General features: G+C 34.0%; 1 protein-coding gene and 1 pseudogene across 2 annotated transcripts in view; one reads left to right on the top strand and one right to left on the bottom strand.

The window, feature by feature from the left end:
• MARCHF1 (membrane associated ring-CH-type finger 1) overlaps positions 1–26,178 on the bottom strand; it is an 833,928-nt gene that overhangs the window by 536,717 nt on the left and 271,033 nt on the right. For both annotated transcript variants that reach the window (XM_066387072.1, XM_066387063.1), the window contains exon 2: positions 13,333–13,407. The gene's annotated coding sequence lies outside the window, so the exon portion shown is untranslated. The remainder of the gene's footprint in view (positions 1–13,332; positions 13,408–26,178) is intronic.
• On the top strand, positions 7,331–8,605 carry LOC136388224 (tubulin alpha-1B chain pseudogene; annotated as a pseudogene).

Raw genomic sequence — 26,178 nt, 5'->3', positions numbered from 1 at the left:
GGACAAAATAGGTCTCCAATGCAATACTTCCACTGCCTCTTCTTAGAAAAGTAAAAGAGAAGCTCAGGTGGGTAAAGCAATGAAAAACTCTTGACTATGCTCTCTCTGGACTGGGAAATAGAATCAGATGGATTTGGATGTAGAAGAAAATTAGAAGTTGCTGAAAGGTTTTCTAGTTGTTTTTTGTTTTGTTTCTAATAATCTATCTTTCTTTCAGACCAACTGTCATACAAAATTAACTTGATATTTGAATGATTCATCTTGTCACGTGTTTTCTAAAGGGGCTCTTTAGGGGTACGTGATGTTGTGATGGCTCCGTTTACTATTCTAAGCTAGTATTTTATATAAGTTCTAAATTTGACATCCTCCAAAATTAGGTGCTTATAATGTGCTATTCTAGTGTTTTATAAATTATAGATTTGCAGACTTCCAAAATTCAGGTAAGAAATATTGCATAGTAAGCAACATTTTATCAATGCTTTAACTGGGAGACATATGCTTATATTTAATGACCTTTTAAGATTCAGCTTCTTCAGTCATATTGCTTGAACACTTTTTAATGTCAAAGGAACAAACCTCATTGACAATTTTATCAGAATATATAAAATGAAACAACGCTTCTGTGTGAGTAAAACAATTGATGATTATTTTTTAACTAATGAAATCTAATAAAATGATGGTCATCTACTTATATTTCCTGAAGGAATTTATGAAGTCCACAAAGCCCAGAGAAATCTCTTCTCCTGTCACTTGCTACCTTCTGTTGCTTAATTGCATAATCTTAACCTGTGAACCATTTAATAAGTGTGGTTTCTATTTCTCCATTTATTATATTTCTTTCATCGCCTAATTTAATTGTACATGTTCAAAAATACAGAATTGTTTTTTCTAGGAATATAAATACTTTTCATGTAGTGATCCTACTATTTGAGTTACAGCAAAATTTGTAATTCACAATTTTATTTATATAGGTCTTCATGTAAATCTAAGATACACTATTTTCTAATTTATGTAAAATCCCTGGAAAACTAAAGATATTAGTTTTATGAGGTTCATAGAGTCAATTAATTGGAAAGGCTTCATCCAAGTTAAATTTGCTCTTACATTTACACGTTTGAAAGTGCTTTACAGCCCTTTCAAAACCATATGTTTTAGAAGAATCTTTTATTTGTCTCACTATGTACAGTGCCATAATGAAGCAAAAGATAGAAAAATAAAATTCTGCACACTCAGATATAGCCTATTATATTCTCCAACCCAGTAGTACAAAATATTCATAAAAAGTCATATTATGTTCTTGACAATAGAACTTTCCCTCTTACATATTATTTTTTAGCACTTTCCCTTTTAAATATATCATATTGTCATTTCATTTGCTAAATTCCCAATGACATTAAGCACAGACTAAAGAAAGAATATTGTAATTTAAGAGTTTTGTGCACAAAAAATAGTACATAATTATCAGGAATAAAATTCTCGAGCACCTGAAGGGAACTATAGCTATTACAGATTTCTCAAAGTCAAATGCCAGTTGAGTTTTTTTTTAATATACCTGCAAATATTCTGTAGTACAATTCTGAAATCTATCTTGCTGCATAAAAATTCCTTTTATTATGAAAGATAATTATGATTCTTCCTCACCACTTTTCTAAATAGGAGCGAGATAAGAAAAAATAGATTTAAATCAAGATTAAATTATGAGAAAGCTAAATCTTATCATCCTGGTTCTATGTGTTCTATACAATATGTGTATGGGGATAAGTTAATTATTGCAAGGAATTGATGATGTAGGTTAATAAAAATATCTAAAAAGGAAAAGAAATTAAAAGCAAATGATATCACTTCTGGAAGAAACATCTTCCAAAATAATGTTTTGCTGGCTTATTTTAAATCTTTGGTTTTATCTTATTAAAGGTTTAACATCTTTTTTAAAAAAAACATCATTAGCCCTAAAGAATAAAAAATAACTTTTGTTTTCTAAACATTCTTCTGCTTATCAAGTGTCTGCTCAGTTGGAAACATCAGGGCATACTATTGTTTCTTGTATCTAAAACCACTATAAAATCTTTATGAATACTGGCTAAAAATAATACATTTTTCATAGAGTTGTATTATAACTCCCAAAAAATAATTATCATTATAAAAACACACTGTCTACAATTTTTTGAACTAAACTTTTGTTTCCAAATATGAACCCATATCCTTAATGAATATACAAATGGCCAACAGTAACCTGGGATCCTTCATTAACAGAATACTTTTCACTTTCAACATGTTTTATTACTGTAAACACCAGAAATGAAGAGTAACATTTATTCAATATTAATTATGTACCAAATATGTTATCACTACCTGTATTTCAGATTAAGAAATCAAATGTTCAATTTAGCAACCACACAGCTAAAAACTGACAGAGTTGATATTCAAGACCAGATAAATTCATACTCTATGTTCTTAATCAGTATCCACACATAAGTTTAAGGAATTAATAGATGCTACATGAAAATACTAATTAGGAATGTCAATCATCATCAAGAGCTCAAAAATAATCTCCGTTAATGATTTGCTATCATGGATGCAGAGTGAAATAATTTGATATAATTTGGGGAAAATCAATGGTAGTTTGAGAGGAGGAGAGAATATTTGTGAAGTGAATGAAAGGAAATGTTTAACAATAATTGCATACTGGAATGTAGGCCTGGAAAAAAAATTTGACCAATGGTCTAATAATGTATGTGATTACAGAGTTGCCTAAGGATCTCATTAAACATATGGAAATTTTTAGCATACTTTTTCATGAACAACAGCCAGTTAAAAATATAATCTAAAAGGCATTCATTTGAAAAATGAGCTGGGCAACATTCAACTCATTTTCCTAATAACTAAAGCCTGGATTACTTTCTCTTGCTAAGATTATGTGAATACTCGGAGGCTCTTAGATATTCAAACACTGGGCCCTGAAATTTTAAAAAATTATCTAAACTTGTATTTTATTAAAAATATAGTATGGCTCTTTGTTCTTCCCTAATAATCTTACTAGAGCTCTTTAAAATCCTACTGTGTCTAACTTGATTTCAGAAAGAGAGAGATCCACGAGCATGTGTTGATCAGCTATGTAAGATCTTAGGTCAGTGTTAACCACAAGATCATTTCTTTTTTTCTTTCTTTTTACCTTTTTTTTTGACAGAGACAGAGAGAGACAGAAAGAGGGACAGACAGAGACAGACAGACAGGAAGGGAGAGAGATGAGAAGCATCAATTCTTCATTGAGGCACCTTAGTTGTTCATTGATTGTACTTTGATTGCTTTCTCTATATGCCTTGACCGGGGGGCTAGAGCAGAGTGAGTGATCCCTTGCTCAAGCCAGTGACCTTAGATTCAAGATAGTGAGCTGCACTCAAACCAGATGAACCTGCGTTCAAGCCAGCAACCTTGGGGTTTCAAACCTGGGTCCTCTGCATCGCAGTCCATCACTCTATTCATTGCATCATCGCCTAGTAAGGCTATTTCTTTTTTTTTTTTTTTCTTAAGTGGGTTTGTTTTCAGGTTGAAATCTTTTTATTTTTTATTTTTGTGACAGAGAGATGGATAGATAGGGAGAGACAAATGAGAAAGGAGAGACAGATGAGAAGGGAGAGAGGTGAGAAGCATCAATTCTTCCTTGTGGTACCTTTGTTGTTCATTGATTGCTTTCTCATATGTGCCTTGATGGTGTGGAGTAGAGGAACTACAGCAGAGTGACTGACCCATTGCTCAAGCCAGCAATCTTGGGTTCAAGCCAGCAACCTCAAGCTTCAAGTCAGTGACCTTTGGGCTCAAGCCAGCAACCATGGGGTCATGTCTATAATCCCACACTCAAGCCAGCAATCCCGTGCTCAACCTGGTGAGTCCATGCTCAAGCCAGATGAGCCAGCACTCATGCCAGCAACCTCAGGGTTTTGAACCTGAGTCCTCTGCATCCAAGTTTAATGCTCTATCTACTATTCCACTGCCTAGTCAGGTTTTTTTTTCTTTTTTCTTAATCAAGTCAGAAGCAGATAGATGGAGAGACAAAACCTCATCCACTGCAACCAGGATCCACATGGCAACCCACCTCAGGGTCTGATGTTCTGCCCATCTGGGGCCACTGCTCCGTTGCTTGGCAACCGAGCTATTTTAGTCTGAGGCAAGGCCATGGAGCCATCCTTAGCACCTAGGCCAACTTGTTTATTCAAGCCATGGCTGCGGGAGGGAAAGAGAGAGATGGGGGTGGAAAGGGGGAGGGATGGAGAAGCAGATGGGTGCTTCTCCTGTGTGACCTGACCAGGAATCGAACCTGGGACTTCTACACACCAGGCCAGTGCTCCATCACTGATCCAACTGGCCAGGGCTGCAGGTTGAAATCTTAATGAAAGATAATATTCTGTTAAATGCTCTTCTCCATTAATAATCATCTGTAAGTATAAGCTTAAGAAGGACCTCTATTAGCAGATTTTTCTTAAATTTCAGAGAACAAGGTATCTGGAAGTAAATTTTTACTTTTTTAATAGACAATATATTTTATAAAGTATATTCCTCTTAATTTATAAAGTAGGAAACTGCACCTAAGAGAAAATGAATGGATTTTCCAAGGTGATACAATTGCAAAGCCATGACTGGGACCTACATTAACTATTTTTTTGACCACATGAAGTTCATTAATAGTATATTTCAAACTTGAGGTATTTGGGGAGAATTTAACACCTCTGATAACCATTCAAAGATAAAGTAGAATAAAAGTGATTATTTTAACATTATGTAGTTCAGAATAATTACTAGAGACCTACAAAGTAGCCAATACAAAAAAAAAAGGAAAGAACCCATGATACAATGTGAGATTTATGTCTATGCTACTTGGGAAATAATAATAGTATTATAGAAAATAGAAAAAATTGGTTAAAGTTCAGAAGACATATAATATTTTAAAAGAACTTTTAAGTAAAATATTTAATAATGTTTAATACTTATGGAATTATAAAAATAAAATCTAATTAATATGTAATTAATATATACATGCTGTGTAAAGCACATAACAACCATCAAAGGGTAAAGAATAATCATCTCCGTTTTACAAAAGATTCACTTGGGCTGAGACTTAGTACTTAGTCTACGGTTCAAAGCCATTCAATGAGAAAATTTTAGAGTCAAGATCTAAATTTCAGTTTCACTTCAAAATTTGAGCTTTTGTCCTTGACCACATGGTATTAGGTTTGGTATAATGAACTATTTTCTACATACCCAAGTAGTGCAATGGTGTTAGAGTTCCTGATCCAGGCTTCCTGGTTTCCAATTTAAACACTTTTGGGTGGTAATAGCAATGATTGAGGATGAGTATCTATATTTCTAATTCTTGTCTGACCACAAATATAATGAGTAATACATTTAGAAACATAACCATTTGCCTTTAGACTAAAAGCACTGAGGAACTAATCTAACCATAGTAAAAGTCCACAGAAATGGCCTAATTATTTCCTTTTGGCTTCCAATGATATAGATTTTTCTGTACCATTGCAAAACAGAAAAGATTCCCTTTTGAAGAATCAGCATTTGAAATATGACCAATGTTGGATTTGTGTAGAGAGTCATCAAACCACAGTCAAATGCTCACATTTGTCAGCGTCAACAATGCTTTAATTCACTGTCTCTTCAAAATACAACATAAAGTTTGAAACCTGTAGTCTTCGCAGCATAAATAAAAAGTCTGACTTTGGTGTGCCATCCAACCCAATCTAATCAATCACATCTGTTTATCTTTAAAATATTGTTTTTGATTTCTGTAAATTTATGTATTTGTCACATCTTCCATGTTGATAACAACCTCACCGATATAAAATCAGTTTATCGGTTCTATTTCTTGGGAAGGTGTCCCTCATTTTCTCAGCTAAGTTTTATATAAGTTACTGTAACAGGACCAATTACCTGAGCCATATTAAGAAGCAATGATGCATAAAAGCTTTTTCAATATCAAGTTCAGAGCAGGACAAAAGGTGAATTCATTAATGTGAATGCTAAGAAAAATGAAATAGAAAGTCACAGTGGTTAATTATGCTGGGAAAAAAATTAGAGTTTATTACACTTAGAAAAATCTTTAGAAATAAAAAGAATTTCTCCAAAAGAAATTTTGTCAATATTGTTCTTGAAGTTGTATCAGGAATGTGCTTGTGTGTATGTGTGTGTATATATTTTTAAAGGCAATTAGAAGAAGAACTAATGCTTTTAATTTTGTTATTTTTTCTATTATGAATGTCCATGAATGCAACTAACAGTTATGAACAAAGAAGAAGAAATAATGTCTCTCTGCTAAATCAGCAAGGAACATTGCTGCAGCTCACAAGAAAAAAAAATAGATAAAATTTTGTTATTTTGGGAACTGATGCTCACTATATTGATATCTGTTCTATAAATAAATCACTAACTGAAAGGAAACTGAATTTTCCTTTTAGAGACTTCAAATTTTTACATTTATTTGTTTGTACTTATATTGGCATGTCAACTTCATTTTTTAATTTAAAGTTGTTGAGAGCTTTACTCCAAATAACAAACTTCCATAACTCTCTAATATAGAATATATTTTTAAAAAAGAGCAAGAAAAATGAACACAACAATTTCCATCACTTGACTTGGAAACCATGTTTACCTAGCAGGTTCATTATAATGCAGTTTCTATCAATTAAACTCATTAAGAGTGAAACTTAAGATTTCACTCTCTTGATGATATATAGTGTATCTTCAAGATCTTTCATCAAAATCTTTAAGACAGAGACAAAACTTTTAAATACACTTTCATCACTCTTTTAAGCATTTAGAGTTCCTTCCTGACAAAATTGTTTTCTGCACACAGGTGCCTCAACTTCTAATGATAAATAGTGGGTGCCAACATATGCTAACTGAGTTCTTGTGTTGTCTAAATGAATAAATTCATAACTTTCCCAAAGAAATATCTTCATTTTCAATATGGCTGATTTCTACATCATTGTGATACTTTTTCAGTCAGGAATGAATATTTCCTGTCCTTCAGATAGTCACTAAAACCTCACTTATGAGTTATCTGCCATAAAACTCCTATCTTAAGCCTGCTGGACACAGTTGACATTCAAGATAATTACCTAAAGAATAAGCTGCCTTTAAGATTCTTTAGGTCTTTTTCCTGTGTGTCTAAATAATCAGAAAGCTAAGTGAGTGACTTACCTCAACTTTTAGCTTGTCAGGGACAGTAACTGGGACCTGCTGTCTACTCCTGCCTATGCCTGCTAACCCATAGCCATGTGTGAGCGCATCTCCATCCATGTTGGCCAGGCTGGTACAATGCCTGGAACATGGCATACAGCCCAAAGGCCAGATGCCAAGTGACAAGATAATTGGGGGTGGGGGGATATGACCCCTTCACACCTTCTTCAGTAAGACAAGCAAGCCTGTGTGCCCAGGGCAGTGTTTGTAGACCTAGAACCAATAGTCACTTATGAAGTCTGCACTGGTACCTACTGCCACCTCTTCCACCCTGAACAGCTCATCATAGGCAAGGAAGGTGCTGCCAATAACTATGCCCATGAGCATTACACCATTGGCAAGGAAATCAATCAAGTAAATTCAGTAATTGGCCGACCAGTGCACAGATCTTCAGAGTTTCTTGGCCTTCTCCAGCTTTGGTGAGGGAACTCATTCTGGGTTCACCTCTCTGCTGATAGAATGATTCTCTGTTGATTACAGCAAAAAGTTCAAGTTGGATTTCTCCATTTAGCCAGCCACCCAGGTTGCCACAGCTGTAGGCAAGCCTTAAATCTCTATCCTCATCACCTCCAGCACCCTGAAGCACTCTGACTATGCCTTCATGATTGACAAGGTCATCAACAGCATCTGTCATAGAAATCTCAATATTGAGGGCCCAAACTACACTAACCTTAACCACCTTATTAGCCAGAGTATGCCCTCCATCACTGCTTTCCTCACTTTGATGGGGCTGGGGCTCTGACTGTTGATCTGACTGACTTCAGACCAACCTGCATCTACTTCCCTCTGATCACATAGGGCCCCGTCATCTCTGTTGAGAAAGCCAAACAGATTTCTGTTGCAGAGATCACTAATACATGGTTTGAGCCACCAGCCAGATGGTGAAATGTGAGCCTTGCCATGGTAAATACATGGTTTGCTGCCTGTTGTACCAGGGTGACATGGTTCCCAAAAATGTCAATGCTGCCATTGCCACTACCACCATCAAGACCAAGTACAGCATCCCATTTGTGGATCGGTGACTCACTGGCTTCAAAGTTGGTATCAGTTACCAGCCTCCCACTGTGGTACCTGGTGGAGACCTGGCTAAAGAGGAGCAAGCTGTGTGCCTGCTGAGCAACACTACAGCTATTGCTGAAGCTTGGGCTCATTTGAACCACAAATTTAACCTAATGTATCCTCAGTATGCGTTTGTCCATTGTTACGTGGGTGAGGGCATGGAAGAAGGAGAATTTTCAGAGGTTGGGAGGACATGGCTGCCCTTGAGAAGGATTATGAGGAGGTTGGTGTGAATTTTGTTGAAGAAGAGGGTAAGGAGGAAGGAGAGGAATACGAATTACCATTTCCTTCAGCCCTGTAACATGTCATACTCAGAATTTCTAGTTCAACAGATGACAGGTGTTACAGCTTCCTGGTTAGCTTGTCTTCGCTCTTACATGAGATCATGTCTGTCTTGTCATATGTACCTAAGAGATATTTTCCTCATGTCTCAAAGTAAAAGCATGTAGGGAAAGAAATAAACAGAAAGCTGTAATCACCACTTTGTTTCCCAGTGTAATTGCATTTAAATTTTATTCAAGATGTCTACCAAAGAAAAATCCATAAAAGACACATAAAATATGGAAGACCTGTTCTACATTTTACAAAGTGTCTATTGAGAATACAAGCCATTATGTTAAAATGTATAAATATCCTCTTAAGAAATGAGGGAGAAAAATGTTTCTCTTGATGAACTGCTATCCTTTCAGATAACTTGAGTCTAGTCAATTCAGAGCTCTATACTTAAATGCTATAATTTTCCCCAACAATCTGTTTGTTTCATTTTGTTTTTATATAACTGTCTCTTGTCCTATTTCATCCCTGGCTCCTGACATTAATCAGGTATTAGTAGTTTTTGGTTCATAGTTTGCATTTTTCTTGTCAATCACCAAAATGCCTTTTAGTTTAGATCATACTTAACAACACGAAAAATATATTGTAATATATGTTAAAAGCAAAATGGTAAAAGTGTATCTAAAAGCAGATTATGAGATATTACTTTGTATTGCTGAAGTAATTGTTATTTAATCTATCACAACTGATTGTACTCACTGATCATAATACTCTTGAAAATTACTAATAAATATATGTATTCCTAATTATTCTTCTCTGTCACTTAGGAAAATATTGTTATTTTCATTATTTTATGTCAACCTTTGTAGGTACCTATGCCATACATAGTACTCTCGTTGTATATTCTATGTATATTTTTACAAATGTTGAGTAAATAGCTAAATAATATTTTTTTTAATTTCAGAACAAGCATCATTTTATCTTCCTCAGAAAATGTCACAGTTAGTCTGGTCATATCATAAATAGATGCCTACTAGTAAATGAGCAATTCAACAAATGAAATGTCTGTCTAGTCTATCACTTCATGGTTATCTCTTTCTAACCAAGGATTCCTCTTTTAGAAAAGTATGAAGATTTGTAAATGAAACAAAGCATCAAATCATTTTGTTTCTACAAAATGTCGATGGCTATAAATTAAACCTTTTGATCTCTAATGAAGCAAACAATTGCTCCTGAATGTCATCCCTAGACTTTATGTGGGTAAAACCTAGTCAATAATAAATTAATATTTCTTTCAACATTTCAAGAATCCCTGTCTATTCATTTAAAATTTCACTTTTAGGTAAACTAGAAATACGGTGACAGTATAAAATAAAAATAAATTATAAATGACCATTTGCCTTACTATAAAAAATGCCAATAATATTTTAAATACAAAAGGAATGGAACTAAGATAAAAAATATAGGGATAAGAAATTCATGGGAAATAACTTAAGTATGCTGCAAAAATTGAAAGACCTCCATGCCTGTATCATTCATAAAAAACTGCTCCCTCCACCCAACCCCTCATTGTTCACATTTCCATGCATCCCACATTTTCCACTTATTCAGAGCTAGAAATACGGCACTGTCTTTGATTTCCTTTTCATCCTTTTCCCCTGTATCAATTATTCAGGAATGGATAGGAGAGAATTTCATTGATATGTCTCTTGTGATTGCCTCCTACTGGATAAACTACAAGCTGCCCAGCATGGAATGAAGACCTTTCATGATTCAGATCAACCTTATCTACTTAGCTTTGCTTCTCACTATTCATTTCATAAAATTCTCTTCTCCAATACCATTAAAGCTGAAATGTATCATCATATCAGAAGTAATCTCTAAATTGAGTCAAGCCTGACTTAATCCTATCTGTGATATCAGTCCCTAAGTATCCATCTAAGTGTTACCTATATTTCACTTCTCAATTTTAATTACAGTGATTCTCTAAATAACTGCAGCACTTCAGTCATTCATTTTTATCCTTCATTCACTCATCTCTGACTATGTACATGGCACAGAAAAAATATAGTAGATTTAAAATGGTTGTGGGAGGGTAGCAAGTTATAAATAGTCTGTATTTTTACTGGCATTAATCCTACACTTAATTTTTACATAATTGATTTTTCTCCATAATAGAAGCAGTGCTATTTCATACTTCTCTTTTATCTCCCACAGCTCTTGGCACAAATATTCATTTGATTAAATTCCTTAAATTTAAAAATATATATATTTGAAAAAAGATAATGCTGATTTCATTTCTACTGAGTTTATGGAAAAAGAAAGTCTATAGAAAAAAACTAGCATTATAACACAGAAGACAAAAGTGATTTCTAAGCTGATATAATGCATTGTCTCAAATACCAGAAAAATAATCCTATGGAAAGGTATTAGCATGTGAACTACAATTCTTTCTTAAGGGAACATCAAAAATGGACAACAAAAGGTTAACTGATTTTTTTAATATCCTCATTAAAACATTTGTTTAGATTAATTCCAGCCAGATATAAGTTTAGCTCCCAGAGAAGTTTTCATTCCAAACGCAGAGAGTCTACTTTAATCATCCTTTACACCCTTAGAGAAAACTGTACTGATTCCCATTAGCGACTGGACAGTTATTCAACGGGGAAAATAGCTGAGCAGCTGTTTTGCCAAACCAGTTAACTGCATCCTCAGTATGGTCTCAAGAAAGCAAAGCCAATGTTGGTTGAAGTTAATGATGTATTACAAAATGTAAAACAGTAACTGGATTGGAAAGATTTTATATGAATAAATGAGCACTTTTTCTCTCAAACAGTCGCTGCAACACAGGATCAGATTTGTTTTAAAAGATCTTTGAAGGCCCTGGCCGGTTGGCTCAGTGGTAGAGCGTCGGCCTGGCGTGCAGGAGTCCCGGGTTCGATTCCAGGCCAGGGCATACAGGAGAAGTGCCCATCTGCTTCTCCACCCCTTCCTCTCTCCTTCCTCTCTGTCTCTCTCTTCCTCACCCACAGCCAAGGCTCCATTGGAGCAAAGTTGGCCCAGGCGCTGGGGATGGCTCCATGGCCTCTGCCTCAGGTGCTAGAATGGTTCTGGTTGCAACAGAGCATGCCCCAGATGGGCAGAGCATCGCCCCCTGGTGGGCATGCCGGGTGGATCCCAGTTGGATGCATGCAGGAGTCTGTCTGACTGCCTCCCCATTTCCAACTTCAGAAAAAAAAAAGGAAAAAAAATCTTTGAAAATAAGGGATTTTTCTCTTCTTTTGTTTTTTTGTTTTAGAGAGAGAGAGAGAGAGACAGACAGACAGACAGAAACGGAGAGAGATGAGAAGCATCAATCATTAGTTTTTCGTTGCGACACCTTCGTTGTTCATTGATTGCTTTCTCATATGTGCCTTGACCGTGGAGCTATTGTACATACAGCAGATGGAGTAACCCCTTGCTCGAGCCAGTGACCTTGGGTCCAAGCTGGTGAGCTTTGCTCAAACCAGATGCTCAAGCTGGCAACCTCGGAATCTCAAACCTGGGTCTTCCGCATCCCAGTTCGATGCTCTATCCACTGCACCACTGCCTAGTCAAGCGAAAATAAGGGATTTTCAAAATTCTAGCTGTAGTTATTCTAATGCTAAAAAAATTTAATTGCTCTTAAAAATAAATAAATCCCTTCAACACCTCTCTAAAATCAATCAGTAAATAAAAATTCTCACAGCATGATCATCTTTACTGGTAACAGTTCAGGTTTACTATATTTTTTGTTTTTTCTTAGTCACTGTAACTTAAAGTATTGGTCACCTTTACTATAAGATCTCATTATATGTCAAAAACAATATTGTTATTTCACTGTTTTCTTCTTCAAATAAAATTAGTCTACCTCCTTTTAGAATTTTTTATCAGAGACACTATTGCCGATATATTTTAAACACAAATATTATTTCTCTCTTGCAACTCCTTCTATCCCAGATTCCTCTTTAGCTGACAAGATGATAAGTGTCCAACGTAATCAAGAGTGTGACCAAAGCCAAGAATACATTTGTTCCTGGTTCTTAAAAAAAAAAAAATATATATATATATATTACAATTTAGGTTGTATATATTAACTTAGGTTACAATTTACTAACCTATGTCCTAATAATACCACTATGATTCTCAATTTGGATTTTTAAGACCTGTATGGATTAATGTAGTAATGGAAGAGAAAAAGACTTCTGTGAAATACTAGCAGAATATGTATAGTCACTACTGATAAAATTGTACAGGTCTTATTTAACACCAAATTTCTTTTTCATTTTTCATGTATAGGATTGATACACTGTAAATATTCAAGAAATATTTCTTATTAATATAACAGTATAAGGTAATTATTATAGATAAAAACAAATATATTTGTTCACTGAAATGAAGGACATTATAATTACCAACATATTTACCAAGGAAAAAATCAGTATTACTGATAGCAGTGCCCCTTCAGCTAGCTTATCAACTCATAAAGTTCTTATCACAAGTCATTAAATATTGGCAAAGAGATAGAAGGAAACAGAGTTCATCTTTAAAAAAAAGAACAGCTTTTTATTACTCATTGAAATGAAATAAAATTTAGGTAAAGGAAGCTTGAAAAAAATAAGAATCAATTAAGTCTTCCCTTAAAGCAAAATTCTACTCTAATTCCAGATTGAAAAAAAAAAGTGGTTCTCTGCAGGAAAAAGTCTTCTTTATTAGTATAAAAATATATGAACTTACAAAATACAGCAGTGTTGTCTAATCACAGCAGGACAACTGAATATATTCTCTCAGAACTCTTTGTCGGTACCTTTCCTGAAAAAGAAAATTAGATAAATAAACTTAAAGGTTGAACATTAAAAAATCAGCTATAAAGAAACTAAGTTTTGTGTATTGTAAAGACCATGCAAATACTGTAAAAATTGAGGACTCATCTAAATAGTCTTTAAACTATAATTGGGAGTGCTTGTAATGTCATTTGTGCCAATATTCAGAACATATGAAAAAATTTATATCAATTTCTATACAGTCCAAAATAGCTAAATACTTCAGTATATTATGAATGACTCAACTGAAGTTTTATTTTCTAATGAAAATATTCAAAATGGTATAAGACAGAAAAGGTTGTGTATGCCCTTCTACTGCTACTGAATAGCGAAGACACTCAGCAATAGCTCCAAACACAGATAACAAACTAAAAAGCATACTAGAATGGCCCTAGTTTGATAGTTATTCCATGATGATACAGTCTGAAATGGACAGAATATTTCAATTTAATGAGGATGAATAAAAAGACAGCATACTTGATTTAAAAAGAGCATTGTATGAAGATGAGCAAGAGCTTTGCTTTTGGGTCACTATGCATTCTAAGCAGCACATTAAGAAGAAATATTCACAAGCCACATGCGTCACTGCCTCTTACATCCCTGGGTATAAAACAGTACCATCTATTCCATCCCAGATTTATTTTAGGATCCATTCCAATAAAAGGCAAACTTTGCTCTACTATTGAATTGCCTATGTTTGGTTGAAAGGGCAAAGAATGCCCATGTCCATACTATGAGCTGACACCAATCTCGTAGAAGCCTTCCATGTTCTTTTTCACATGAAGAAAGGTCACAGATGGTACTTTAACAAACTATACTAATAGTGTTACTGATCACCTTTTAAAGACTCTATAAAGTAACATTATTGCTATAGATAAAATATGACATTTATATATTGAAGTTGGATTCATTTGTACAATCAATGTACATGGAGCTGAAACAGAGGTTGTAAATAGTTATTTAAAATAAATTTGCCTGAAGAATTAATAAGCTAATTTAAAAAGTCAACTGCAGCCACTGGAAACAGAATAACCATATATGGTAGAAAAACTAAATACAAATTATATACAACAAATTAAAAACCAGATAAATCAGAGAAATAACAATGACAACAAAAATGTTTCCACAAGAGAATACACTGGATAGACCTCTGAGAATTTCCATTAATTTTTAAATTATTATCAATGCAATTTTTAAAATAGGTCATTATTATTTCTACTTTCACTAAATATTTTTATAAAGTATGTATTTTCAAATACCCAGAATAAGTCGAGTATTAGCAATTAAATATCCATCAAAAACTGCAAATGACTTCTTTTACAAATTAAAAAATTGTATCCTTCTTTGGCTCAGAAAAAGTCCAATTACTGTCATCTGGCTTTAATTATAGCTATCTTCAATTTTGCTTAAAGTAAAATAAATAACTTGAAATTTTTTCCTTTTTCAAAGGATTTCATTTTCATAGATCATAAAATTTAAATGTAATTTAGATATTAAAACCTAAGTTCCAATGGCAAAGTGTTGTGACATATCAGTGAATCTATTAGCATAACGAAAGTAAATAAGCAACAACCCTAACAAATTGTGCAGAAGTCATGTGGTCATTAATCGCATAAGATTAGTATTACAGATTAAACTGTTTCATCACTTTAGGTTTCCAGCTGGACTTTTGAAAGCTTAATAAACCAAATGTTATCCCTTTTCACATGTATCTGCCCAACATTTACTTCCCTTTGTATATTGGCCTGAGGGACAATGAAGAAAAGAAAAAAGGGAGAGAAGGAAGGAAAGAGAGAGGGAGAAGGAGAGAAAGGAAAGAACAAGCCTGACATAAAGAGATGTCTGGGGAAAGGAGGGAGTTGACACTAAACTGTAGTCACCACTGGTGTTCTTTTATATTTGGATGTTTGGAGAGGTAGGTGTCAAAATTATCTTTGTAAATGACTGAGGAGGATCCTGAGAGAACTAGTGAATAGAGAATTGTATAGATAATTATATCCCTGAAACAAATTATTCAGGCAGAAGTTGGGGAAGTCAAAATTTAGTCAACAGATGGTACCTAATGATTGCATGTGAGATTTTTCTTTGAAGCCACTCCACCATGATTATTGCAGATTTTTTCAGAAAGAGGAAACATGTAAGTTAAAGGTAAAATTATAATTTCACTAAACATGGTGGACAACTTTGACTATTTAGACCGAGCATAGCAAATCTAAGTTTGCCCCACTCATCTCAAACATATTTTTATTTATAATTATTTAATTCAAAATTGGATAAATTGTAATAATAAGATAGGGTCAATATACATCATTCCACTTAGTTTATCAGAGGATGAGCAAGTTTGATAAAAATCTGATAATCAGAAAATAGTGATCTGATAACATGCTTCTAAACAAGTAGCTGGGCTTCAAATTGATATAGCCATCAATGTTTTTATCTTCTCATATCTATTTAATCTACCAATTTATCTGATCTATCTACCATTATATGTACGTATGTATGTGTGCAATATATAGTCATAAAATAAAAATATCTCATGGATGTTAAAGCACTGGTTATTTCTAATATATTACTGTTGCAGTTCATATCATCTGTTTTTTATTTATAACAACATAAAGGCATTAAGTTCTCTACTTAAATATATAAGGTGCTTTCACAAACCATGTTATTAATTAATTATTAATAAACAAAAGTAAACATTAACATAATAATCCATCTATAATATCACAAGAATTGTTATTTTTTTAGTTGGAAATTTTGGTCAATACAGAAATTAAATGCTATGTTAAATATTTCTGTTTTTCCAACACAGGCTATATATTATATTGTATTATATTATATTAGGGTTTATTATTTTATAAATATTGACAACCACAGTAAAGAGAAAATCTTAATGGACCCATTTCTATACATGTTATAAAACAAATACCATACACAAAAGAACCATTCTCAGATACTTTCATTAATATGATCAATTAAATCTCCAAAGAAATAATAGTGTTAATATTATTTGAGTTATTCCTGATAATTAGCCAAGAAACATTTTAAGTTATATTATGAAATGAATATAATAGGTACTAAAACTTGATAAAATTATGTAAGAAAACTACAGATCAATCTATAAATGTCTATTCATAAAAAAATCGTAAGTAATATATTTGCAAATAGAACCCAATTGCACATTTAAAAACTATCACATCATTACAAAATGAGATTGACTCCAGGAAAACAAGAATAGTTCAATAATAGGAAATAATTTTAAAAATTTATCATATAGCCTGACCTGTGCTGGCACAGTGCATAAAGCATTGACTTTGAACACTGAAGTCTCTGGTTCAAAACCCTGGGCTTGCCTAGTCAAGGCATGTATAGGAGTTGATGCTTCCTGCTTCCCCCCTTCTCTCTGTCTCTCTCTGTCTCTCTCTCCTCTCTAAAATAAATAGATAAATAAAATCTTTTTTTAAAAAGTGAGGATTTACTTTAAAAATTTCATCATATAAATAAACTTATAAAGAAAAATTGTGTGATCATCTGAACTGTGAAAATGTTTTTGTCATTCAACATCCACTCTTAATAAGAACAGTATGAGTAGGAATTGATAAATACATAATTATCGTGTAAAATATAAAGATCTTACCCAAAAGTCATTATAATTCCCACTCTACACTGTGGTCTCAGTTTTAAAAAAAATAAAGTCTAAAGTATAACATGGTGATTATAGTGCATAATATGCTATCATATAGCTGAAAATTGCTAAAAGATTAAAACTTAAAATGTTCTCACCAAAAAATAAAAAACTAAAAAGAGGTAAATATGTGAATGTTGAGTTTGTTAATTTACTCAATGGGAGGGGTATCCTTTCACAATGTTTATCAAATCATCATGTTTTATACGTTAAATGCCTTGCAATTTTTTTGTCAGTTATGTCTCATCAAAGCTGGGGATAAAAAGAGCATAAAATGGGCAACACAGCATGCACCTCAAGAGTCTTGTAAATCTCAGGAACAACTTCTAAAATTTGCCATCACTCCTGGGATGCACATACTTCTGAGAAATGAGGCTCCATAGGTCTCATGGGAATTAAGAGATATGGCCACTTCAGCTCAAGAAAGCTAGTGGATTCGGTGGCCCTTCAGTTTTTATACAATGCTTTCATTCTTTTTTGCTGCTGTGTATCATGTATTAATATTCACACAAACACAATTCCAACTACCTGGTACAGAGTGCTCAACTCAGTAAATCATAACCTTATCAGAAATTCACATTTACACTGGATCTGGAATACTCCAATACATTCCCTAAGTTAACATTCTAAAGGGTTTGAATAAGGTCACATCTCAGTCAGTAGGCACAAAGGATTAATTTTGTTTCTGTTTTTAAGCCTTCATTCCAGATAATATTATAATGGGAAATTAGTGAGTTTTCCATCAAAGTTAAGAATAAGGCATTGCTGCTCCTTAGTATTGAATTAAAAAGCCAAAGAAATCACATAAGAAAAAAATAATGAGAGATGTAACCATTGAAAAGAAATAGAGACTATTTCTATTTCCAGGTAACACAATGTGTTATATCAAAAATCCAAGAGCTAAAACAATGCTAATGTCAATGTTAAAGTAATAAATATAGTAAGATTAAAAATATATATAGGCCCTGGCCAGTTTGCTCTGGGATAGAGCATTGGCCCAGCATCTGGATAACCTGGGTTTGATTCTCTGTCAGGTCACACAAGAGAAGCAACCATCGACTTCCCTCCCCCTCTCTCTCCCCCTTCTTTCCCTCTTCCCCTCTCACAGTCAGTGGCTTAATTGGTTCAAGCATGGCCCTGGGCACTGAGGATTGTCCAGTTGGTAATTAGCATGTCAGCCTCAGGCACTAAAAGTAGCTCAGTTGATTCTAGCATCAGCCCCAGATGGGGGCTGCTAGATGGGTTCTGGCCAGGTCACATGCAAGGGTCGGTCTCATTATCACCCCTCCTCTCACTTAAAAAAGGTCAAAATCAATAATATTTTATAAAATACAACACAATTTTATGTTTAAGACTCTCAACAAAATGGGTATAGAAGGAAAATATCTCAACATGATAAAGGCCATATATGATAAACCATCAGCCAACATCATATTAAATGGCATAAAACTGAGGACTTTCTACCTTAAATCAGGAACAAGACAGGGTTGTCCACTCTCTCCACTCTTATTTAACGTGGTGCTAGAAGTTCTGGCCAGAGCAATCAGACAAGACAAAGAAATAAAAGGCATCCATATCGGAAAAGAAGAAGTAAAAGTATCACTTTTTGCTGATGATATGATCCTATACATCGAAAACCCGAAGGACTCCACAAAAAGATTATTAGAAACAATAAACCAATATAGTAAGGTCGCAGGATACAAAATTAACATACAAAAGTCCATAGCCTTTCTATATGCCAACAATGAAATATTAGAAAACGAACTCAAAAAAATAATCCCCTTCACGATTGCAACAAAAAAAATAAAATACCTAGGAATAAACATAACAAAGAATGTAAAGGACCTTTATAATGAAAATTACAAAGCATTGTTAAGGGAAATCAAAAAAGATACAATGAGATGGAAAAGTATTCCTTGTTCTTGGATAGGAAGAATAAATATAATCAAAATGGCCATATTACCCAAAGCAATATACAAATTTAATGCAATTCCCATCAAAATTCCTATGAGATTTTTTAAAGAAATGGAACAAAAAATCATCAGATTTATATGGAACTATAAAAGACCCCGAATAGCTAAAACAATCCTAAGGAAAAAGAATGAAGCTGGGGGCATTACAATACCTGACTTTAAACTATATTATAGGGCCACGATAATCAAAACAGCATGGTATTGGCAGAAAAATAGACACTCAGACCAATGGAACAGAATAGAAAGCCCAGAAATAAAACCACATATATATGGTCAAATAATCTTTGATAAAGGGGCCAACAACACACAATGGAGAAAAGAAAGCCTCTTCAACAAATGGTGTTGGGAAAACTGGAAAGCCACATGCAAAAGAATGAAACTCGACTACAGCCTGTCCCCGTGTACTAAAATTAATTCAAAATGGATCTAAGACCTGAAACAATAAAGTACATAGAAGAAGACATAGGTACTAAAATCATGGACCTGGGTTTTAAAGAACATTTTATGAACTTGACTCCAATGGCAAGAGAAGTGAAGGCAAAGATAAATGAATGGGACTACATCAGAATAAAAAGTTTTTGCTCAGCAAGAGAAACTGATATAAAAATAAACAGACAGCCAACTAAATGGGAAATGATATTTTCAAACAACAGCTCAGATAAGGGCCTAATATCCAAAATTTACAAAGAACTCATAAAACTCAACAACAAACAAACAAACAATCCAATAAAAAAATGGGAAGAGGACATGAACAGACACTTCTCCCAGGAAGAGATACAAATGGCCAACAAATATATGAAAAGATGCTCAGATTCATTAGTTATTAGAGAAATGCAAATCAAAACTACAATGAGATACCACCTCACCCCAGTTAGATTAGCTATTATCAACAAGACGGGTAATAGCAAATGTTGGAGAAGCTGTGGAGAAAAAGGAACCCTCATTCACTGTTGGTGGGACTGTAAAGTAGTACAACCATTATGGAGGAAAGTATGGTGGTTCCTCAAAAAACTGCAAATAGAACTACCTTATGACCCAGCAATCCCTCTACTGGGTATATACCCCAAAACCTCAGAAACATTGATACGTGAAGACACATGTAGCCCCATGTTCATTGCAGCACTGTTCACAGTGGCCAAGACATGGAAACAACCAAAAAGCCCTTCAATAGAAGACTGGATAAAGAAGATGTGGCACATATACACTATGGAATACTACTCAGCCATAAGAAATGATGACATCAGATCATTTACAGCAAAATGGTGGGAACTTGATAACATTATACGGAGTGAAATAAGTAAATCAGAAAAAAACAAGAACTATATGATTCCATACATTGGTGGAACATAGAAACGAGACTAAGAGACATGGACAAGAGTGTGGTGGTTACCAGGGGTGGGGGGAGGGAGGACATGGGAGGGAGGGAGAGAGTTAGGGGGAGGGGGAGGGGCACAGAGAACTAGATAGAGGGTGGCGGAGGACAATCTGACTTTGGGTGAGGGGTATGCAACATAATTTAATGACAAAATAACCTAGACATGTTTTCTTTGAATATATGTACCCTGATTTATTAATGTCATCCCATTACCATTAATAAAAATTTATTTAAAAAAAAATCAATAATATTCCTATATCTTTCAGAAATATAATGCAAGGGAATGTCACAATAAAAGTAACAATAACAACAAAAAGATCAATGATTAGGAATAAATTATCAAGAGAAGAACACTCTCTGTATGAAGAAAACTTTATTTAATGAAAGATGCAAAGTAATCATAAAACAATTGTTTTTAATCCAAGTTAATATATACATTTTTAATTACCCCTAAAATAATAAGAGGTTTTTTGGTTTTGCTTTTCCTCCTAATGTTGGACAGGCTGATTCTAAAACAGAACTGCAAAAATCAACTATAAAGAATAGTGAGCAAACCTTGAATAAAACATTGGGGCACCTTAGCCCCAGCAAACAGAAAGGCATGCCATAAAGCTTCTATAGTGAAAACAGTATTGCACTGGCCCATAAGTATGCATAGAGTAAATAATCAAGAATCAGATTCATCTATACAGTTCTCAGGGAATATATATTTTTAAATAAAAATGCGTGAACAGTATGTACCCCTTGGAAAAAATTGGCTCTAACACCACAGAGCAGAATTACTTTAAGTAGATAATACATTTAACTATTTTAAAAATTAATAAATACATGCATCAGAAGAAAACATGCATTAATTATTCATAACATAGCGGTTAAATTTTCTAACAATAATATAAAATCCAGAAAGACTAAAAGAAACTACAGATATGTTCACTTACATTTTTTAAGTGACAAAATAAACCATAAGCAAATTCAAAAGACAAATTATAAACTCTTAGGCAGACAACTATGAATATTGAGCACACTTTTTAAAATTAAGGAAAAATAAATTTAAGACCCCATAGAAATGGCCAAAATGCATGAAAGAAAATTCACGGGCTATAAAAATGACCTTTAAATACATGAAATGGTGCTCATGTATGCATAACAAAAATAATACAACTTAAAAGTACCCTTCTATACTATTTCTCATCTGCCAAGCTGGCAAAAATAAGAAGCATATTGAGAACACACTGACAAAACTTTAAGGAAACATGTATGCACACACACATTGCTCGTGAGAACTCCAAATGGTGGAGTTCTTGCATAGCCCTCACTATTGTTAATGGATTTACACACTGACCCAGCAATCCCATTCTGCACCTCTACAAACATAAAATAGCATGCACAATGTCTGAACTGCTTTCCCTGGTGCACTTCTCCCTCCACTGGGGTGCAAAACTGAGTATGGGATTATTGCCCTCCTGTGGTCACCCCTACCCTCACTCAGACACCAAATTAATTAGAATGCAAAAGTCACATATTATTTTTTTTTTTAGATCAGAGGAGGGGAGATAGTGAGGCAGACTCCTGTATGTGCCCCGACCAGGATCCACTAGCCTCCCCATCAGGGGCTAATGCTGGAAGGTCGAGCAATTTTTAGCACCTGAGCCCATGCTCCAACAAAGCTATCATCAGCACTGAAGTGGGGGGGGGGGGCTACGCTCGAACCAATCGAGCCACTGGTTGTGGGAGAGGAGGAAGGAGAGAAGGGGGAGACAGAAGAGTGGAGAAGCAGGTGGTCACTTCTCTGTGACCTGACTGGGAAACAAACCCAGGACATCTATACACTGGGCAGATGTTCTATCCACTGAGCTACCAGCCAGGGCCACACACATTACCTTTATAAATATTATCAATATTACCATTTGGAAGGAGAAGTGGAATACAATATTTTTTAAATAAACATCTTCTTAAGCACATATAAATTTTAATATCTTCATAGTGGTTTATCATAATATGGTGCCTAAAGTATTTGTAAAACTAATTATGCTTTGAAAAGTTATTAAAATATATATGTATATTCAAAGGTACAAAAGCAATTTTAAATTCAAAAACTGTATGTTATGGAGTACTTTGGTTTCATAAAAACAGATTATGCAGAAATCTGTAGTTTACTGTTCCTTTCTCACTCAAGATTACAAATACCAACAATTTCATTTATGATTCACTTCATTTCATTGTTTTGAATAAATATGCTTAAAGTTACACTATCATTGTTTTAATTGTGTATAGTAACATTCACAATAATTAAATGCTGAGATAGATAACATAATAATAGATAGTGCATTGTGCTTTGTTTTTAATGAGTCTTTATAATAATCTCATATCATCTTCATAACATCCTATGAAGTTTCACCCATTTTCTAAACTGGAAAATTGAGGTTGAAGAGATTTATTTTTTTTTATTTTTTTAAAAATTTTCCATTGATTTGAGAAAGAAAGGATGGAGGGAAGGAAGAGAGAAAGAATCACCAACTCCTTGTTTCACTTAGTTGTTCTATTTAGTTGTGCATTCATTGATTATTTCCTGTATGTACACTGACCAGTGGTCGAACCAGCAACCTCTAGTTTATCAGGCCAATGCTTTTTCCAATGAACCACACAGCCATGGTTGAGGCTTAGAGAGATTTAATGACCTCTAAAAGTATCGCTGTAAGTAGCCCCCATGGGAATCCTATGTTGACTGATTCTGGTTCACTGTTTGTTTTTCTTCAGTATGCCACAATTCTCTCAGCATAAATTAACAAGTTAATTCATATATTGTAGTTAAGTCTTATAAGTATGAAGTAAATAAACTTGAGGTTTTTCTCTTCCCAACTAAAATTCTAAATTTATAAACTTTTATTTCAAAAACCTTTCTAGGATAAAAGACTTCCTTCACATAGATTAAAAAAAACAAAACAAAACAATGATTATCTATGATTTCTTTGTCTATAGACAATAGAGTAGTGGATTTGTAAAATAATATGACTCATTCTTGTCTTTAGGATTTAGAAATGATTCACAACCAAATATCTTCTTATAAATATAAAGGAATGTATATGCAATATCTGTACTCTATAATGGAAATTTTGGAAGACTGTCTCACAGAAAAAGTCCCTTCCAGATCTTGATAACATGATACGAAGCGAAATAAGTAAATCAGAAAAAAACAGGAACTGTATTATTCCATACGTAGGTGGGACATAATAGTGAAACTAAGAGACATTTATAAGAGTGTGGTGGTTACGGGGGGGAGGGGGGAATGGGAGAGGGATAGGGGGTGGGGAGGGGCACAAAGAAAACAAGATAGAAGGTGACAGAGGACAATCTGACTTTGGGTGGTGGGTATGCAACATAATTGAACGACAAGATAACCTGGACTTGTTATCTTTGAATATATGTATCCTGATTTATTGATGTCACCCCATTAAAAAAATAAAATTATAAAAAAAATAAAAAAAAAATAAAATAAAAAAATAAAAAAATAAAAAAATAAAAAAAGAAAAAGTCCCTTCCAAATTAACCAAAATATTCTTTTCTTGCTATGCTAAGCTGGTTTCCCTGGACAAGACGAGCTCAGTTGGGAGACAGGGAGCTCAATGCCTTTGGGGGTTGCCATGGGATACAGTTTTATAAAAGCATTTGCAGAGCAGATGGAAGGGAGCTAAATAAAGTATATGCAGGTACAGAAAGAGAAGTTTTCCGTTTAATTTGCCATTAAACAAAAGAAAAATTTGAATATTTGTCTTTGGGAAAAAAAATTCCTCCTTGTCAGAACAAATCACATTTAGCATTACAACCTCAGAGTTGTAAACCTAATTTTTTTTAAAACTTGAGAGAGCAGTTTTTATAATGGCATCACAATGCTCATCAAAAATAAATAAATAAATATAAGGTATTTCCTAAGAACTGATTGAGAAAAAATACTATATTTTACTAATTTAAATTTCTGCTTTCCTCTTTTGTATGATTATAGGTAAACAGAAATAGGAAACTATTGGTAACAGCCCTAAGATCCAAAACTAGAAATTATAAGACTTAATTATCAAAGGGAAGAACACGCCTTTTAAAATTCTACAGATGATGGCCTTGTTCACAAAGTAGTTTCCTGTGCCTGCTACTCTGAGTAGCTTCTGGATATACCATCTTGCTCTATAAAACAGCACCATTTTAATTAGCATAGCTCTTGAGTGGCCTTCAGTGAATTAAATAGCTTTCCATAAAAATGTAATTTCTTACATGAAGTTTGTGTACTGAATACATGTAATCCAGGCCATATAAATTTCTCCTTTAAAAAGCAAATGCTTTTTTTGTGGGAATGCATTGACTGACTAATCCTCACCAGAAAAATTACAAGACTATTTACTTACAAATCCTATGTATTGCTACTAATTTTTGAATTACTACTTGAAATATACTAACTTCTAACAGCAAGAAATCCTACACAGAACAGCAAGTAGAACAAAACAAAATAAACAAAAGCTTCAGCTGCCTATGTACTAGTAGTATAAATGATTCATACTTCAAGAAAGACAAATTGTTGTGGGGCAAAATATGATGATAAAATAACCTTTTCTTTCTTCTGTCATCCCATCTTTTTCTCCCTTCCTCCCTCCCTCCCTCCCTCCCTTTTTCTCTTCTTCCTTCCTTCCCTTCCTCCCCCCCCCTCCCTTTTTCCTTTTGCTAGAATCTGGAATGGGGTGTAGCGCTTTATGGGATTCAGATAACATTATCAGCAAGAATGCAGTATAAGTAATTTTCTTCATATTGCATCATATCAGAAAGTTAAAAATTATCACATTGCCTTACTATTAATGATAGTCAACAATAAATGTAGTCATTTGGCTGACAATGACTGGTGGCTGCCAGTTCTGGCCACTGTAAATGTACATTTTTCCCTTTGCAACATTTAAATATCCTATTCTCCGATGATCACTGATATAATGGTTTTAGCACTAACTGATGATCCTTACCTGAATCAGTTATAAAGGTCAAATTTCCAATTTATCATTCCATATATCTTTATATATAGCACATTTTTTACAAAAAAACACATGTTGTTCTTTTCCCCCTTTCTAATTTATGTTTTTACATATGGGAATATACATGTATGCATGCATAATTATATTTATTATCTTTAGGGTTCATGAATTTATACCATATATTAAAATAAATTTTAGACACTATCATATGTCATAAATCCATTCATTAGGAATGTCTTCAAACTGGGTCATCTTTCCTCTAAACATGATCCCATTAGTCTTTAAACTTCCTTGCTTTCTGGTAGAACACAATGTTCCAGGCACTACTTGTACTATGGTTGCTACACATCTGAAATCAACCTCCTAGAGAGGAAGAGAAATAAATGTTCTGATTGATGCACTTGGGAGAAAAAAATGGAAAATGTAGCTCAGTCCCTTCAGAATTGTCTTTCTCAGTAGGTCTCAGCAGGATGTGTGCATTCTGGGGTGCTCTCAAGACCAAGGATCTGTCCTTGTGGGGGAACTGTGGTTATTCAGATGAGTCATTGAATGGGTGGAAAAATCTATCTAGTGTAAGGTTGGAGGACCAGCCCTTCATAGTTGTGGATTTAAACCATATACAGTACTTCAATCTAACTTTTATCAAGAATGAAACTGGTATTTTGACCTCATGATTCCTCTACATATCCAATTAATTGTAAATTTAGACAACAAAGATAAG

This window comes from Saccopteryx leptura, chromosome 1 (genome assembly GCF_036850995.1).
Source record: "Saccopteryx leptura isolate mSacLep1 chromosome 1, mSacLep1_pri_phased_curated, whole genome shotgun sequence".
Lineage (NCBI taxonomy): Eukaryota > Metazoa > Chordata > Mammalia > Chiroptera > Emballonuridae > Saccopteryx > Saccopteryx leptura.
Note: the sequence above shows the minus strand (reverse complement) of the source record. Positions and strands in the feature narration are given on the sequence as shown.